This window comes from Triticum aestivum, chromosome 6A (genome assembly GCF_018294505.1).
Source record: "Triticum aestivum cultivar Chinese Spring chromosome 6A, IWGSC CS RefSeq v2.1, whole genome shotgun sequence".
NCBI classification, from domain to species: Eukaryota; Viridiplantae; Streptophyta; class Magnoliopsida; order Poales; family Poaceae; genus Triticum; species Triticum aestivum.
In genome coordinates, this window is record NC_057809.1 from 611,938,703 (window position 1) to 611,945,080 (window position 6,378).

The 6,378-nt window shown below is 50.2% G+C and overlaps 1 pseudogene; it reads left to right on the plus strand.

Annotated features, from left to right (window-relative positions):
• Positions 1–1,167: 1,167 nt before the first annotated feature.
• LOC123129806 (uncharacterized) lies at positions 1,168–2,604 on the plus strand (annotated as a pseudogene).
• The last annotated feature ends 3,774 nt before the right edge of the window (positions 2,605–6,378 follow it).

Genomic DNA, 6,378 nt, shown 5'->3' on the forward strand with positions numbered 1-6,378 from the left:
CGTTTACATAGACAAAAGGAAGTCCAACCTAACAAAACATGACGGCCAGACCGTACGTAAAGAGAACACATGCTTCGCTAAATTGTGAGCTTCCGCATTGGAACTCCAAAATTCATGAAACATCAGAATGTTGCTTGATCTCCTCAATGATTGGCCTATATGTAGCAACACCTTCCTGCTTAATTTCATTGACAACCACCTTGCAATCAGAGAGGCGACATGCATATGCTTCAAGTTGAGATCCTATGCCAGATCAAGGGCCTCTCGTACAACTAGTTCTTCGAGTGTAGTTGGATCGTTGAGGCTCCAAGGACAGCTCCTGAGTGGTCCATGCTTATGGCGCCCACTGCTTCATATTCTCACGACGTGTTATGCTGCCAAAATTTCTAGCCAAATTTTGCCCAACTTGTTTAATTTTTGCCTTGTTTGTAATAAAACCAAAATTTTGTGCTCTTGTCTGCAAGATCCTAGGGTCTTGGCTGAAATTGCAAGATTGATACCCCATGTTTTTGGACATCTGCCAAATGGTCGAAATGTTTTCCAAAGCTTCTATGACCAATTCAAAGCAGCATGCCAAGTTGTTTGAATTTTTGACAAGTTTTACATTTTCTGGAGTTTTCTCAGTGAAAAAGGGTCGATAAAATGGCCGGCTGTATCACAACGTGTAAATGGTGTTGAAAGTCATTCAAACCTGGTGCCCCTCTAATGCGAAAGGTTGGGGTCATACCAAGAATATCCAAAAAAACAGCATGTTCAACGTATGTAGTCCACATTGGATGAAATCTGTAATGAAAAGACTTATATATGTAGGAACGGAGGGAGTAGATTATACAAAGAAGAAGAAGAAAAAGAAGAAGAATGAAAAAGGAAAAGAAAAAAAAATCATCCTAACGGACAATCCTCCTTGCCAACCTTAACCTTGCTGCATGAATGCTCTTGTACATACTTAGAGTAAGCATCTTCTACCGCTTGTCTAGTCTTAAATCCTCTGTGGCTGCTGTTGCCGTACCCCGAAATTTGTTTGTTGCAAGCTTCCCATGAACTCTAAACCCCTGAAAACTACCTTCGAACACCGCATACCACTTGCAGTGCAAACGAGCAATAAGTTGAAGCAACAAGCATTAGAACACACAAACAACAAGTAATGAGGAACTCTAGGAGCAAGCAATGGAGCAGAAGATTATTAGTAACGCATGCATGATTATAGCAAGTCGCGTGCACACCACCACCCACGGCCGCCTTGAGCAGGAAGTTGTAATCTTCATGCCGCTTGTGCACAGTGAAACTCCCGCTATAAGGATTGGCCATGTAATGATCCGTGTGAGACGAATTGCAGATAACAAGCTTGAGCGGAGAGCCATCACGGAAGACGACATCGGCGCCCCCCGCTTGGCCGCTAGAGTTCCCCCGCCGTCCAAAAGGAAGAAAGAGGAACCAACTCATCTCCCAACCTCGCCCCTTCTTCCCCCACGGCGGCCGCAGGCTGGTCCGGCCTCCCACCCGACCTCGTCCGCCGCGTTGCCGACTCTCTCCTCGCCACCAACGACCTCGATTGCTACATGCACCTCCGCGCCGCCTGCCCTGGCTGGCGCGCCGCCACCGACGACCCCAAAAGCCGTGGCACCGACCGTCGCTTCGAGCCGCGCCGGTGGATCCTCCTCGACGAGGTCTTCCAGAGCGAGGGTGAAGAGATGCTCTTGTGCAATGTCGACACAGGCCGCTTCCTCCGCAGAAGGTTCCCCATGCTCCGCGACCACTACGCCGTGGCAGCCACTCACAACGGCTACTTCGTGCTGGCGGACAAGAGTCCTCCTCACACGGCCAGCGTCCTCAACCCTCTCACCGGCGCTATCGTCCGTTTCCTGGTACCCGTGCCACAGCAGATGGGTGCTGCCGACGTCGTCTTCCGTGACGGCTCTCCGCTCAAGCTCGTTTTCATCTGCAACTCGTCTCATGCGCAACATTACACGGCCAGTCCTGACAGTCAGAGTTTCACCGTGCTTGATTGTGGACCGGATTATAATTTCTTACTCAAGACGGGCGTGAATGGTGGTGTGTACGCGAGTTTGAACAAAGCTGCCACGTTTGCTATTCTATTCACCTACCTGGCAGCCTATCATTTCCCGCCTGGTTTGAGTACAAGCATGTTGCTTGCCAATGTTTTCTCCGGCTGCACATATGACAGAGACGACGATCGATGTTTTCTAGTCGGATTGGATGGACATATGTTGCTCGTCTTCAGAAAACGTACAAGCATCTTTCCCGGTGTTCTCAGATTTGACACCGTGACCCGCCAGTGGCCAGCCCGTGCCTATGTGGAGCATCGGCAGGTTTGCCATCTTCGTTGGGCATCGGAGGTGTGTGGATGTGGATGCTGATAAGTTCCCAGGCATTGAGCCGAATCGCGTCTACTTCACTCGACATCTGGATCGGTCCGCTTGCATCTGGAAGTATAACTTCAAGAGGATCAAGGCGATATTTGACGATGTCGATTTCTTGGAGCAGGACGATCGGTTTACCCTCGTCGCCGACCGTCCTTTCACCATCATCCATCTTCTCTCCAGCTACACCATTAACATGCCAGATTCTCAACTGCCCTTCTAACAAAAGCCATAAGGCGCCGGCATGTCAACTCTGGGGACAGTGGTCTCGACAACCGACCGATAAGGTTGTGCTTTTGCCAAGTAGTAATTGTTCCTAGTCATTTTCTTTTGCTATTTTGGTTTGCCTTGCCCTGTTACGGGTAAGACACATGTTGCTTATAGGATAGATCACCTGTGGTGGAACTACTGCTTTCTATCTCAAAGAGTACTACCTAGCTTATGCTACATCTATTGTGCTTGATGCTATCTTAGGTCTTTGTCCACCTAGGGCATCTCTAGCCGTTGGCCCCCCAGGAGGCGCTAAAAATCGCCCCCGGGGGCGCACCGGCGCAAAACGTGCGCTGGGGGCGTGATGCCACCCAGTCGCTGCGCCCACGGATTTTTTTGGAAAATAAAGTGCGGCACAAACATGGCGCAAATTCAACCATTTTCGGCGAGTTCATACATACTTCGGCGACTTCAAACCAAATTCAACCAAACACGACACAAACGCACATATTTAAAATATTTTACAAAAAGAAAAAAACACACTACTAGGCCCGCCCGCCATCTCGCTCGCCTCGCCGCTCCTCGCCGCCCGCCGCCCTTGCAGTTCTACATGCCGAGGAGGCTGTAGAACCGCGTGTAGTCGCCGCCGCCGCCGCCGCCGTCGTCGTCGTCATCGTCGTCGCCGTCTTCGCCGTGGCCGTCGTCTCTGCTGCAACCCTCCCCCGGCTGGCGCGGCAGGTTGGACGGTCCCGCGGCGTCCTCGTCGTCGTCGCTGTCGAGGATCACGACACCGTGCTCGTCCTCGCGCCCACGCTTGCGGGTGGCGATCTCCTCCAGGGCCCGGGTCTGCCGGACCATCTCAGTCCGGATGTAGTCGTCGCGCGCCCACCGTAGGGCGTCCTCGTCGGAGAAGCCGCGCCGGGCTATCTCCTCGTACTCCGGGGGGTGGCTGGGCTCCGGTTTGGGCGCACGAGGACGAGGCGGGGGCGGAGTCGGCGATACGGACACCGGAGCCGCGGGTGCGCCGGCTGACAGGCGTGTCGTCCTGGGGCTCCGGCTTGACGGGGCGGAGGCAGGGAGAGCCGGTCGACCGAACGGACTGAAGGAAATATGCCCTAGAGGCAATAATAAAGTTATTATTTATTTCCTTATTTCATGATAAATGTTTATTATTCATGCTAGAATTGTATTAACCGGAAACATAATACATGTGTGAATACATAGACAAACAAAGTGTCACTAGTATGCCTCTACTTGACTAGCTCGTTAATCAAAGATGGTTATGTTTCCTAACCATGGACAAAGAGTTTCATTTGATTAACGGGATCACATCATTAGTTGAATGATCTGATTGACATGACCCATTCCACTAGCTTAGCACCTGATCGTTTAGTATGTTGCTATTGCTTTCTTCATGACTTATACATGTTCCTATGACTATGAGATTATGTAACTCCCGTGTGCCGGAGGAACACTTTGTGTGCTACCAAACGTCACAACGTAACTGGGTGATTATAAAGGTGCTCTACAGGTGTCTCCAAAGGTACATGTTGGGTTGACGTATTTCGAGATTAGGATTTGTCACTCCGATCGTCGGAGAGGTATCTCTGGGCCCTCTCGGTAATGCACATCACTTAAGCCTTGCAAGCATTGCAACTAATGAGTTAGTTGCGGGATGATGTATTACGGAACGAGTAAAGAGACTTGCCGGTAACGAGATTGAACTAGGTATTGGATACCGACGATCGAATCTCGAGCAAGTAACATATACCGATGACAAAGGGAACAACGTATGTCGTTATGCGGTCTGACCGATAAAGATCTTCGTAGAATATGTAGGAGCCAATATGGGCATCCAGGTCCCGCTGTTGGTTATTGACCGGAGACGTGTCTCGGCCATGTCTACATTGTTCTCGAACCGTAGGGTCCGCACGCTTAAAGTTACGATGACAGATTCATTATGAGTTTATGTATTTTTGATGTACCGAAGGTTGTTCGGAGTCCCGGATGTGATCACGGACATGACGAGGAGTTTCGAAATGGTCGAGACATAAAGATTGATATATTGGACGGCTATATTCGGACACCGGAAGTGTTCCGGGGAAGTTTCGGATAAAACCGGAGAATCGGGGGGTTACCGGAACCCCCCGGGGGGTTAATGGGCCTCATGGGCCTAAAGTGGAGAAGAGGAAAGGCAGCCAGGGCAGGCCGCGCGCCCCCTCTCCCCCTAGTCCGAATTGGACAAGGAGGGAGGGGCGGCGCCCCCCCTTTCCTTCCTCTCCTCTCTCCCTTCCTTCCCCCTCTCCTACTTGGACAAGGAAAGGGAGGGGAGTCCTACTCCCGGTAGGAGTAGGACTCCTCCTGCGCGCCTCCTACTACGGCCGGCCGCACCCCCCTTGGCTCCTTTATATACGGGGGCAAGGGGGCACCCTAGTACACACAAGTTGATCTTCGTGATTGTTCCTTAGCCATGTGCGGTGCCCCCCTCCTTGATATTATACCTCGATCATATTGTAGCGGTGCTTAGGCGAAGCCCTGCGACAGTTAAACATCAACATCGTCACCACGACGTCGTGCTGACGAAACTCCTCCCCGAAGCTTTGCTGGATCGGAGCCCGGGGTGCGTCATCGAGCTGTACGTGTGTCAAGAAATCGAAGGTGCCGGAGTAACGGTGCTTGGATCGGTTGGACCGGGAAGACGTACGGCTACTTCCTCTACGTTGCGTCAACGCTTCCGCTTCGGTCTACAAGGGTACGTAGACAATACTCTCCCCTCTCGTTGCTATGCATCACCATGATCTTGCGTGTGCGTAGGAATTTTTTTGAAATTACTACGTTCCCCCAACAGTGGTATTAGAGCCTAGGTTTTATGTGTTGATGTTATATGCACGAGTAGAACACAAGTGAGTTGTGGGCGATATAAGTCATACTGCTTACCAGTATGCCATACTTTGGTTCGGCGGTATTGTTGGATGAAGCGGCCCGGACCGACATTACGCGTACGCTTACGCGAGACTGGTTTTACCGCCATGCTATGCACACAGGTGACTAGCGGGTGTCAGTTTCTCCAACGTTAGTTGAACCGAGTGTAGCTACGCCCGGTCCTTGCGAAGGTTAAAACAGCACCAACTTGACAAACTATCATTGTGGTTTTGATGCGTAGGTAAGACTGGTTCTTGCTTAAGCCCGTAGCAGCCACGTAAAACTTGCACAAACAAAATAGAGGACGTCTAACTTATTTTTGCAGGGCATGTTGTGATGTGATATGGTCAAGACGTGATGAGATATAAGTTGTTGTATGAGATGATCATGTTTTGTGGAAGTTATCGGCAACTGGCAAACGCCTTATGGTCGTCTCTCTATTGCATAAGATGCAAGCGCCAAACAATTGCTTTACTTTATCGCTATGCGATAGCAATAGTTGCAAGAGCAATAGTTGGCGAGACGTCCACGTGACGACACATTGATATAGATCAAGATGATGGAGATCATGGTGTCATGCCGGTGACGATAGAGATCATGACGGTACTTTGGAGATGGAGATCAAAGGCACAAGATGATCATGGCCCTATCATGTCACATATTTTGATTGCATGTGATGTTTATCTTGTATACATCTTATTTTGCTTATTTCGACGGTAGCTTTATAAGATGATCTCTCACTAAATTTCAAGATAAAAGTGTTCTTCCTGAGTATGCACCGTTGCCAAAGTTCGTCGTGCCCAGACACCACGTGATGATCGGGTGTGATAAGCTCTACGTCCATCTACAACGGGTGCAAGCCAGT